This window comes from Phalaenopsis equestris, unplaced genomic scaffold (genome assembly GCF_001263595.1).
Source record: "Phalaenopsis equestris unplaced genomic scaffold, ASM126359v1 Scaffold001201, whole genome shotgun sequence".
NCBI classification, from domain to species: domain Eukaryota; kingdom Viridiplantae; phylum Streptophyta; class Magnoliopsida; order Asparagales; family Orchidaceae; genus Phalaenopsis; species Phalaenopsis equestris.
This window is the reverse complement of record NW_018165640.1, coordinates 20,971-31,329: the sequence shown is the minus strand read 5'-3', so window position 1 is coordinate 31,329 and position 10,359 is coordinate 20,971.

Below are 10,359 nucleotides of genomic sequence, written 5' to 3'. Positions count from 1 at the left end.
AGTTATTAGCAATAGTATATGCTTTTGAACAAAAAGTTTGTTAGCAAATAAGAAAATGAATGTCACCATATTAAGACATTAGGATAAAATGAAAATAGTATTGAAGTTTCACCTGCTTTTTCTTCTTGGGTCGTCTTTTACGACGAGGCTTACGAACATCAGAATTTGAACTCAGATTGCTTGTTTGGTCAGCATTTAACAATCTCTGACCTCTAGAGACGATTCAAAAAGCCATTCTATTTTGAAAATGAAATTAATGAACATTTTTCAGATAAAAAATTGTTCACTATTAATGAGTGGCATATTTTGTGGTATGCTGACATTGTGAACTTTATTTTTAATAACATTATATCCTATGGAATGACGTTCCAATAGAAGAGGAAATTTATTTCTGAAGCTAAGACTTATTTTTGGGATGACCCATTTTTATATAAAGAAGGAAAGGATCCGATTATTCAAAGATGTGTACAATTAGAAGAAACTTATGAGATTGTCCAAAAATGTTTTAATTAGATTTTGGTGGACATTTTGGTGTTGATAAAACATCATACAAGATTTTACAATTTGGATTTTATTGGCCTACAATTTTTAGAGATGTTAATGCCTATATCAAAACTTGTGATAGATGTCAAAGAGTAGGCAATATTTTTTCTCGAAGAAATGAGATGCCCCTGAATTATATGCTAGAAGTTGAAATATTTGATGTTTGGGGATTAGATTTCATGGAACCATTTATACCATCTTTCAAGAAATTATATATTCTGTTAGTAGTGGACTATTTATCCAAATGGAATACCTTGATGTGATGATCAATATGTTGCAAAATTTTTGAAAACGAATATATTTTGTAGGTTTGGGATGCCAAGAGTTATCATTACTGATGGGGAAAGTCATTTCAAAAATGTCATAATGGAGAAGTTATTAAAGAAATATCATATATATCATAGGATTGTTACTGCTTATCATCCTCAAACAAGTGGTTTGACTGAATTATCCAACCAGGAAATTAATAGAATTATGGAAAAATCTATGAATCCAACAAAAATGGATTAGTCAGTCAAATTTGACTATGCTTTGCGGGCTTATAGGACTGCATAGAGAACTCTTATAGGAATGTCCCCATATAGGCTAATATTTGGGAAAGCTTGTCACTTACTAGTTGAACTTGAGCATAAAGTATATTGGGCAGTTAAAGAATTCAATTATAATTTGAAAAATACTGGTGAGAAAAGATTATTAAAGAAAAGATAAAGATGTGGCATGATCGAAAGCTTGTCCTATAGGAATGAGCTTGAAGAGATAAGGAATGAATCTTATGAAAGTGCCAAAATTTATAAAGAAAAGATAAAGATGTGGCATGATTGAAAGATTCTTACTAAAAATTTTCAACCAGGGCAACAAGTTTTGCTATATAATTCAAGGTTAAGATTATTTCTAGGCAAACTTAAGTCCAGGTGGATAGGCCCATTTATTGTGATTAAAGTTTATCCTTATGGAGCTGTGGATATTAAGGATTCTAAATCTGAGAAAATCTTTAAAGTGAATGGACATAGACTGAAACCTTATTTTATAGGGGATCAGTAGAAGTTTAAATATGAAATGATGTTGGGTCAACCAGAGTAAGCACTGGTTACGTCGGGCTGACGACGTAAAACCAAGCGCTTTGTAGGAGGCAACCCATAAGTATCAGTGTGTTTTTATTTTTTTTATGTTTTGTGTGTGATTAAGAAAATTAGGATAGTATTTTTGAGACTATTATGTGTTAGTATTGATTTTAAGACTTAAATTAGTGATTTGGACATGTTAAAAAGAGAATTTGGATGTTAAGTTAACTTGTGCAAAAATATGCACTGGCACTTAAGCGCCAGATCCGGCGCTTAAGCGCGACAGCTTAAAAACATGTGCAAAATTAATATTCTAGAAGGGAAAACCGCCTAGCAAAAACATTTCTTGGCAGTTTCTAAACGTGTCTAAAAGTTATTGGAAGAATTTAGACCTATAAATAGAGGGGATTAGTGAAGGAATTTCACCTCAGATCATTTCTAGCCCTAAAGTTTAAAAGAGAGCGATATTTTAAGATGATGTATTCATGGGAGTTGGATTTAAAGAAGAAGGATGGTACCATGAGAAAGAAATTCATTAGTCAAAGTGCACAAGAGATGTATAACAATTTCTTAGCCTTTAGTATTGAAGGGATATCATAGAAGATCAACAAAATTGAAAATACCGTGTCTGTATTGGCGACTAAGGTGTTGGAAATTCATGAACGTCTTCAGCATATTGGGTGGAAATTGAAAATTTAATTTAGCCACACTGGTTATATAGAGGAAGCTGATAAGGAGATGTTTCTTAAGAAAAATTGGATTGAAGAAGAATGCATCGGAGCACGTTACCACCATCTGTTTTATCAACTTTATATTCTGGTTGCCCCAGGAGAGACTAATGAAAGGCCTGAATTTGTTCCTTCTAATAAAGAATGGAATTAAGTTCTATGTTTTCTTTTGTGCGATTAAATTAGTTTTCTTTAAGTGTTTTTAGTGTTTAAGACATGTGTTAGTGTTTATGTTACTTATGTGTTTAATTGTGAATGTGTATTAAGTGTTTGTATTTAAGAAAATTTTCTCATCCTGAGCTATTTAGAGTGAGCATTAAGTATAAGTGTCAATAGAATTTGTACTTATTTGTGAATTAATATAAGTTTGTTTTTGTGAAAATTTTTTATTGTTTTAGCCTCAAATAGAAATAGTTATTAAGGAGAGTTTTGAGAGAGAGAGGAGTTATAGGAAGTTCAAAATAGTCATTTAAGTGTTATAAGACCCTTTAGGGGTGGTTTACTTAGGCAAATAGTGCATTTTACTTAAATTTAAAGATTTCAAAAATAATGCATTGGCGCCAAAGTGCCACATATCGCGCTTAAGTGCGAGCTAACCCGAGAGGCAGGCGCCCAAGCGCCACCTACCCCCGCTTAAGCCCCGACCAACGCTTAAGCACCGGTTCATGAAAACCGGTTCGCGAACGGTTAAAAGTGAAATTTTGGTCTGAAAACTCCATTTTTAACACCTTCTTTCGTCTTCTGCATCTCAAAATTGCAATTTTAATGGCTAGGGCACACCATTAAGTGGAGATTTCTTGGTAGAATCAAGAAAATTTTGCTAGATTCAGATTCCTTGAGGTAAGAGCTTTACTTCTATGCAAAAATTTTGGATTTTCACGATGCATTTTGAGTACATTTGGAAGAATTTGAAAATTCACTATTCATGGTGAAAAATGAGAAAACATCTAGGGAAATTGCTTGGGAAGTTTAGTTTGTGCTTTTGGAAGTTTAGTTTAGTGATTTAAATTTCATTTTTGAAGTTATTTTTGGAATTTATAAAATTTGTAGAATGGCACCAAGAATGAAGAGGAATAGAGGAAAAAGCCCGTTTGATTCGATCAAAATTGTTAGTTCAAAAGCTCAAGATCGGTACAGTGATGCTCTACAGTCATGAAAATTGATTCCAGAGTGATGTTTTAGAAAATTGGGTGAAGAAGTGGAAGATTTAATTGTTCGTCGACAGTGGGAACAGTTCTGTTGTTTCTCTACTTTCGTAGTGATTTCAATTTTTGTTGTGAGGGAGTTCCATGCAAATCTCCCTGAATCTGAGGAAAATCGAGTTATGGTTCGAGCAAAGTTGGTACCTTTTTCGCCAGAGGTAATCAACTTTTTCTACCATTTACCACCAAATAGTTTATGTTGTTATGCCCATTTACCACCAAATACTTTATGTTGTTATGCAAATTATAGTCCTACTGAAGTGGAGCTAGATGAGATTATTTCATGCTTGAATATTTGGAGAGGACTTTGGAAGATTACCAATGAGAGGAGAGTAAATTTCCCGACATCAAAGTTATGTGCACCCTCAAAGGCCTGGCACTATTTCATTTTTGCTCGTTTTCTTCCGACCAATCACCACAGTGAAGTGATCAGAGAAAGAGTGACGTTGAACTATTATATTCAAGAGGGAAAGCTCATCAACATTGGAGCTTTGATCTGTCAGACTATCATCAGTTTTGTTATAGCTATTACAACTGCAGATCTGGGATTTGCTTTCTTGATATTTTCTTTGTACGAGCATGATGGAGTTAAATATGATAGCTGGGAGGAAGTGTTATTACCTCTAAAGCCCATCATTATGTGGTCTGGGTTTGCTACATTTCCATCTATGTGTTGATTTGAACTATCTTATGTGGTTTGGACTTTTATGTTTAAGTGAGAACTGTGATGTGATGTGTTTTGATGTTTTGGACTTGAGACATGTACGCTTGTGTACTTATTTAGACATTGTGATGTGTGAGACTTTTATTCTTAATTGTATTGTAATGTTTGTTAGTAGTTTGTTTTAAAATTATAAGGTAGTAACGGTTGTGAGTTTTGTGATCTAGTTAGTTTGGAACTTAACTTAATTCTATATCTGTTGTAAATTTGAAAATCTAGTTAACTTTGATCTTAAAAGGTGAACGAGGAGTGCAATTTACTTCATTTTCTCGATATCTTGATTATGAGCCAGCAAAAAAATGGTATAGCAGTGATTCGGAGGATGAAGAGTAGAGCTGAGAGATTCATTTTATGATTGTAATATGATATGAACTATGTAGTCTAGACTTGCTACATTTGTATTTGTGTGATGTTTTAGACTATGTTGTGTTTTAGACTTTTATGTTTTATTGTTTTTATGATGTTTGTGGTAGGTTTTTATTTTATTTTTTAAATTTTAGGGTAGTAACTGTTGTTTTGTATTTAGTACTGTGATTTAGTTAGTTTAGAACTTAACTTAATTTAATATCTGTTGTAAAGTAGAAAATATTGCTAGCTTAGATCTGAAACTTGAAATTCAGAAACTGCTACCCTTTAATTTTCTTTTATCATGTCACGTAAGGACTGATAAAAGTTATTTTTTCTTGATCCTCAGGAGCTATTTATATTTGGTTATAACCAATATATCTATCGTGAAAATAAAAGTATTTATGCCGAGCTAGTTTATCCAACATTTGATCTAGAAAGGGTAGTGGAAAATGATCTTTCATAGTGGCAAGATTTAATTTTCTATTATTAATACATTTTTGCCACCCTGTGACTTGGCTGGTTGGTATTAACTCATTATGTTCATTTATAGTCATAGTCACTCCTTCTTTCTTTGGAAGATAGTGAATTGAACTGACCCATGCACTGTCTGAAATAGGGTAGACAATTCTAGCATCTAACCACTTTATAAAATTTCTTTCTTAACTTCTTTCATAATAGGATTTTATCACCTTTAAAGATCAGCCCTGGGTTTACAGTTCTCTTCCATATGAATTCTACAAATTAAAGGACTGATTCCCTTAATATTAGCAATTGTCCATCCAAAGGGGTTTCTTATAATTCTTCAAAGTTTTCCTTAAACTCATTTCTTCTTCTATAATTAATTTTGAGGAAATTATAACAGGTAATGCGTAAGTATCACCTAAAAATTCATACTTCAAATGTTCAGGAAGTAACTTCAACTCAAGTTCAGGAAGTTTTTAATCGATAATCAATTTATCTTTTTCTATCGTGTCCAAAACTTTAAAACTTTCTTGAACATAATTTGAATCTTCCTCATAAAAATCTTCAAATTGATTTAATTCCTCTTCTTTCTTGTGTTCCAACTCTTTCATTTCAAAATTTTTATCATAAGTTGCTTTGAAATGAAATTCACTCAAATATCTTATCACATCCATTCTTTAACATTTTAACATTCATCATTCCATTCTTTAACATTCATCATCTTTACCTTTTGTAGGATACTTCATTGATTTGAAAATATTAAATGTAACTGTCTGATCATTGATGTGCATAGTTAATTCCCCTTTCTGTAGCTAGGAAATGTCTCCTCAAAATGATAGGTTTCTCCTTATCTTCCTTCATATCTAGCACAATGAAATCATCAGGAAAGATAAATTGATCCACTTTCACTAAAAAATCATCTATAATTCCTTAGGATATGTTATTGAATGATCTACTAACTACAAAGTTACAATAATATGGGATATTTCTCCTAATCCCAATCTTTTAAATATTGAAAATGGCATAAGGTTAATGCTTGCACCTAAATCACATAATGCTTTCCCATAAAATTTATCTCCTATTGCACATGAAATTGTGAAGCTACCAAGATCTTTAAGCTTTTCAGAAAGCTTTTTCTGAATTATAGCACTGCACTCCTCACTAAGTGCAACAGTCTCGTTATCTTCAAACTCCCTTTTCCTGTTAAGAATATCCTTCATAAACTTCACATAACTTGGCATTTTTTGTAAGGCTTCAACAAATGAAATATTAATTTTAAGCTTCTTAAAGATTTCTAGAAATTTTGAAAATTGTTTATCCAACTTTGGTTCACAAAGTCTCTGAGGAACTGGAGGTGGTAGTTTTTCCAAGTCAATTTTAAGTGGAGAAATAGGTCTCTCTAAACCTTTCAGAATGTCCTCTTCAGGTTCTTCAATTTTTTCTCTCTACTTCAATCTCTTTTTGAACTTTACCTTCCAATTCTCTTTCACTTTTAAGTTGAACGACTTATACTTGCTCTTTATCCTGGTCTTTTGGATTTACTTCTATATTGCTAGGAATATTGCTAGGAAGTGTTCCTTGGAAGTGTTCCTTGGGATCTATTAATTAATGAATTTTCTATTTCTCCCAATCGATTCTAAATTTTTTTAATTCTAGCTCCTTGACTTTGTAACTGATTTCCCATCTGTAACACCACTTCTTCTATAGAGAACTTTTTCTTCTTGAATTGTGGATTACTGTTAAAACCTGAAGGAACAATAGTTCTAAAATTACTAGTACCTTAGCTGTTCCAGTTTCCTAATGGGTTTTCTTGGTTGTTTCCCTATTAGTGATTATTACCACCTGAAGTATTATTCCAGTTAAAGTTAGGATGGTTCTTCCAACCTGGGTTATAATAGTATGAATATGAGTTAGTCTACTTATTGTTTATGAAATTCAAAGTTTCTAATGATGCTTGAGAATCTACCATTTTGTCTAATGAATTCTCTTCAATCATTACAATTGGTTGAGAAAATTACAATTGGTTGAAATCATTACAATTGGTTGAGAAAATTTCTTTCTAAATTAGTTTAACTTCCTTAAAATTGTAGCAACTTGATTTGCTAACATTGCAAAAGCATCATGTTCATGAAAATTAGCTACTTACTTAGGATTTACCCTCTCAGAAGGCCATTGAAAATTATTAGTAGTCATCTCTTCAATTAAAGCATAAGTATCATGAAATGCTTTTAACATAAATGAACCACCAACAACGACATCGATAATAAATCTAAGTGATCCAGTTAATCCATTGTAAAAAGTTTAAATTATTAACTAATCTGATATATCATGGTGTGAACATTTTCTTAGTAGTTCTTTAAATCATTCCCATGCTTAAAAAATAGATTCCCCTTCAAACTAACAATAGATGTAATATCATTTATAAACTTTGCAGTTTTTTATGGTGAAAAATATTTAGCAAGGAATTTGTGTACTAAATTAACTCAAGTTTTGATAGATACAGGTGCTAACGAATGTAACAATATCTTAGTCTTATTGCTCAGTGAGAAATGAAAAAGTCTAAGTCTTATAACATCATCTGATTCACATCATATTTAAATGTAGCATATAATTCTAGAAAATTGGCAAGGTGAACATTTTGATCTTTAGTTGGTGCTCCCCCAAACTAATTATTTGATACCATTTGGATAATAGCAGGTTTAAGTTCAAATGAATTAGCCACTACAGCAGGTTTTTGAATACTACATTGAAGTTCATCCACCGTAGGGTTTGCATAATCACTTAAAAGTCTAAACTCTTGATTAATTTCTACATTTTGATTATTTTGGTTTGCCATTTCTTAAATTTTTTGCTATTTTTCTGTATTTTTTTATTTTTAAAATTTTTTTAATAGTTCTTTCTAATTCAGAATCGTAGGACACTAGTCCTATAGAACCTAAACCATGCCTACATTATTATGAAACATATAAAATATTAAATCACACAAACAAGAACTTTATATAAAAACAACAATACAATAGTCCTATAATAAATTTAAAAGTTTAAATAAGACGTTCTAAAAAAAATTAAATTTTCTTTCTAAAAATTTCTTAAAAAAATTATATTTATCCCCGGCAACGATGCTAAAAACTTGATCTCGATTTTATATGACAGTATGACGTATGCAGTTATATTTTTAAGTTTTCTTTACTTATAATTCTTACTTTTCAACGGTGTCAAAAGCTTGATCACCAACAACAACTAGGAAAAAGCTTGCCTTCAAAGAAAATATGAATACAATTCATATTTTTAATTATGGGATACTACGCAAGTATACATATCGTTATCAAGTAAAATAAGACTTTTTGTTTAGGCTCTGAATATTGAACCCAAGATGACAAAAGACAATATGCAGTTAAAATCAGAAAAAATTAGATAAGAACTTCTACTTAGAAAAATATTCTTACTCAAACTTTAAATGCTATAACAGGAATGAAAATCTAATATTTTTTGTAATTTTTGTTAAATGAAAGTAAAGTAAACAACTAACTAAACTTAACTATATATTTGTAAAATGGAGGTTATTTCTTAACTATATATTTGTAAAATGGAGGTAATATAAATAAAATATCTTTTTCCTTATCATGAATAAGTAAAAAGTATAATATTCTGTTGTGGAAGTATTCAAATTATGTTGTGTCAAATAGGAGAAATAATATTCGTTACCCTTACTAGAGATGTTATTAAAAATATTAACTAATTTAATGTTTTAACAGTCTTGAATACGGGTTATGTAGGGAAGATACTAGCTCTCACTTTAAAGTTCCCTCTTCTCTCTCCATCGGTTCTCCCTCCATCGAGGGCTAACATCTCGTATCAAAACTTATAACTATTAACCAAATTGGGGGCTTTAGCGTGTCACTCTGAAAACTTGTAATTCTACACCCTTCAAAGTTTATTTTCTTATGTATTTGCACTCAATCATTGAATTACATTCTCATCCTTATAATCTCATGTGATTCTTACTATTAGTTGACTGTATTAGTTGACTGAGACTATTAGTTGACTGAGATAATACCATCTCAGATCTTACATGTTCTCATAACAGATATTAACATCTTAATTGGCCCAATCAAGAATTAAATGAAGTACAAGGTTTAAAATTATCACAACTAATTCCAACATAAAGATGAATCCTTCACACAACTTCCATCCAATGCTTAATTACTTATCATTTTAAGGAAATAAATAAAAAAAACTACTTAAAATTCATGGAGAAAACATAACCATAATTAATTTAAAAGTAGAAATCATGCAAACAAATAAGAATTCTAAATTAAAACCAAATGTAGTCACAAAGTCGTCACTAAGATAAAAACTTATCTTAAATCCTCTCCACTAAACACTTAAAGTTTCTTTGAATCTCTTCCTTCCCTTAAAATACAAACTACAACTCAAAATAAAAGGAAAAGGGGGCAGCAACGTGTGTAGAAGAGCCACTCGAAAAGAAGAACTGAGAGAAAGACTGGCGAGAGAGAGTTAGTTCTTCAATCCAACACTTCCTTTTTAATTTTCCAAATGGTGCCTTGGCGTCTCTTCAAAATGTGCCCACATTCAGTGAATCTTTCAAGAGTTGCCTCCTTTCAAAAGCCAATTGAATGTGTTTTCGTGTCCATTAACTATTTCATATGTTTTCACTAAGGGTTGCTTTAAAAACCTCTTCAAAATATCATCCAAATTCATTTAATTATCGAGTAACTACTTCTAGCGCTTAAGCTCGAGGTACTTGGCGCTTAGGCGAGGTCTTCTTGGTTTTACTAGCGCGTAAGCACCAGTTCTGGACGCTTAGATGCCATAGTTCATTTGCGCCATTTTTCATCCGTTTCATTGTACCTAAAATAAAAACACACAAATACCTTCCATTAAAGCACAATATCTCAAAAATGGGCATAAAAATTTTTACATAAAGACTGTATATTTTAGGAGTATCAGGTATCAACAACTCCCAACTTTGGTCTTATGGCCTATAAACACTATCACAGCTTGTGCAGCTTCGAAATATGGCCTATGTAGCCAACAAATGTTTTCACAGCTCATGTAGCTCCCATATCTAGTCTTTACGGCTTACATACATAATTACAACTCCCCACCATAGCTTAGGTAACCAACTATGACCTACAAGGGTCATAGCTCATGCAATTTTCAGCTCCAGGCTTTTTTACCTATGGAAATTATTACAGCTCCCTGTTATAACTAATATGACCAACTGGCCTTCAACTCTAACCTATGTTACCTATATGGCAACTTTCATAGTA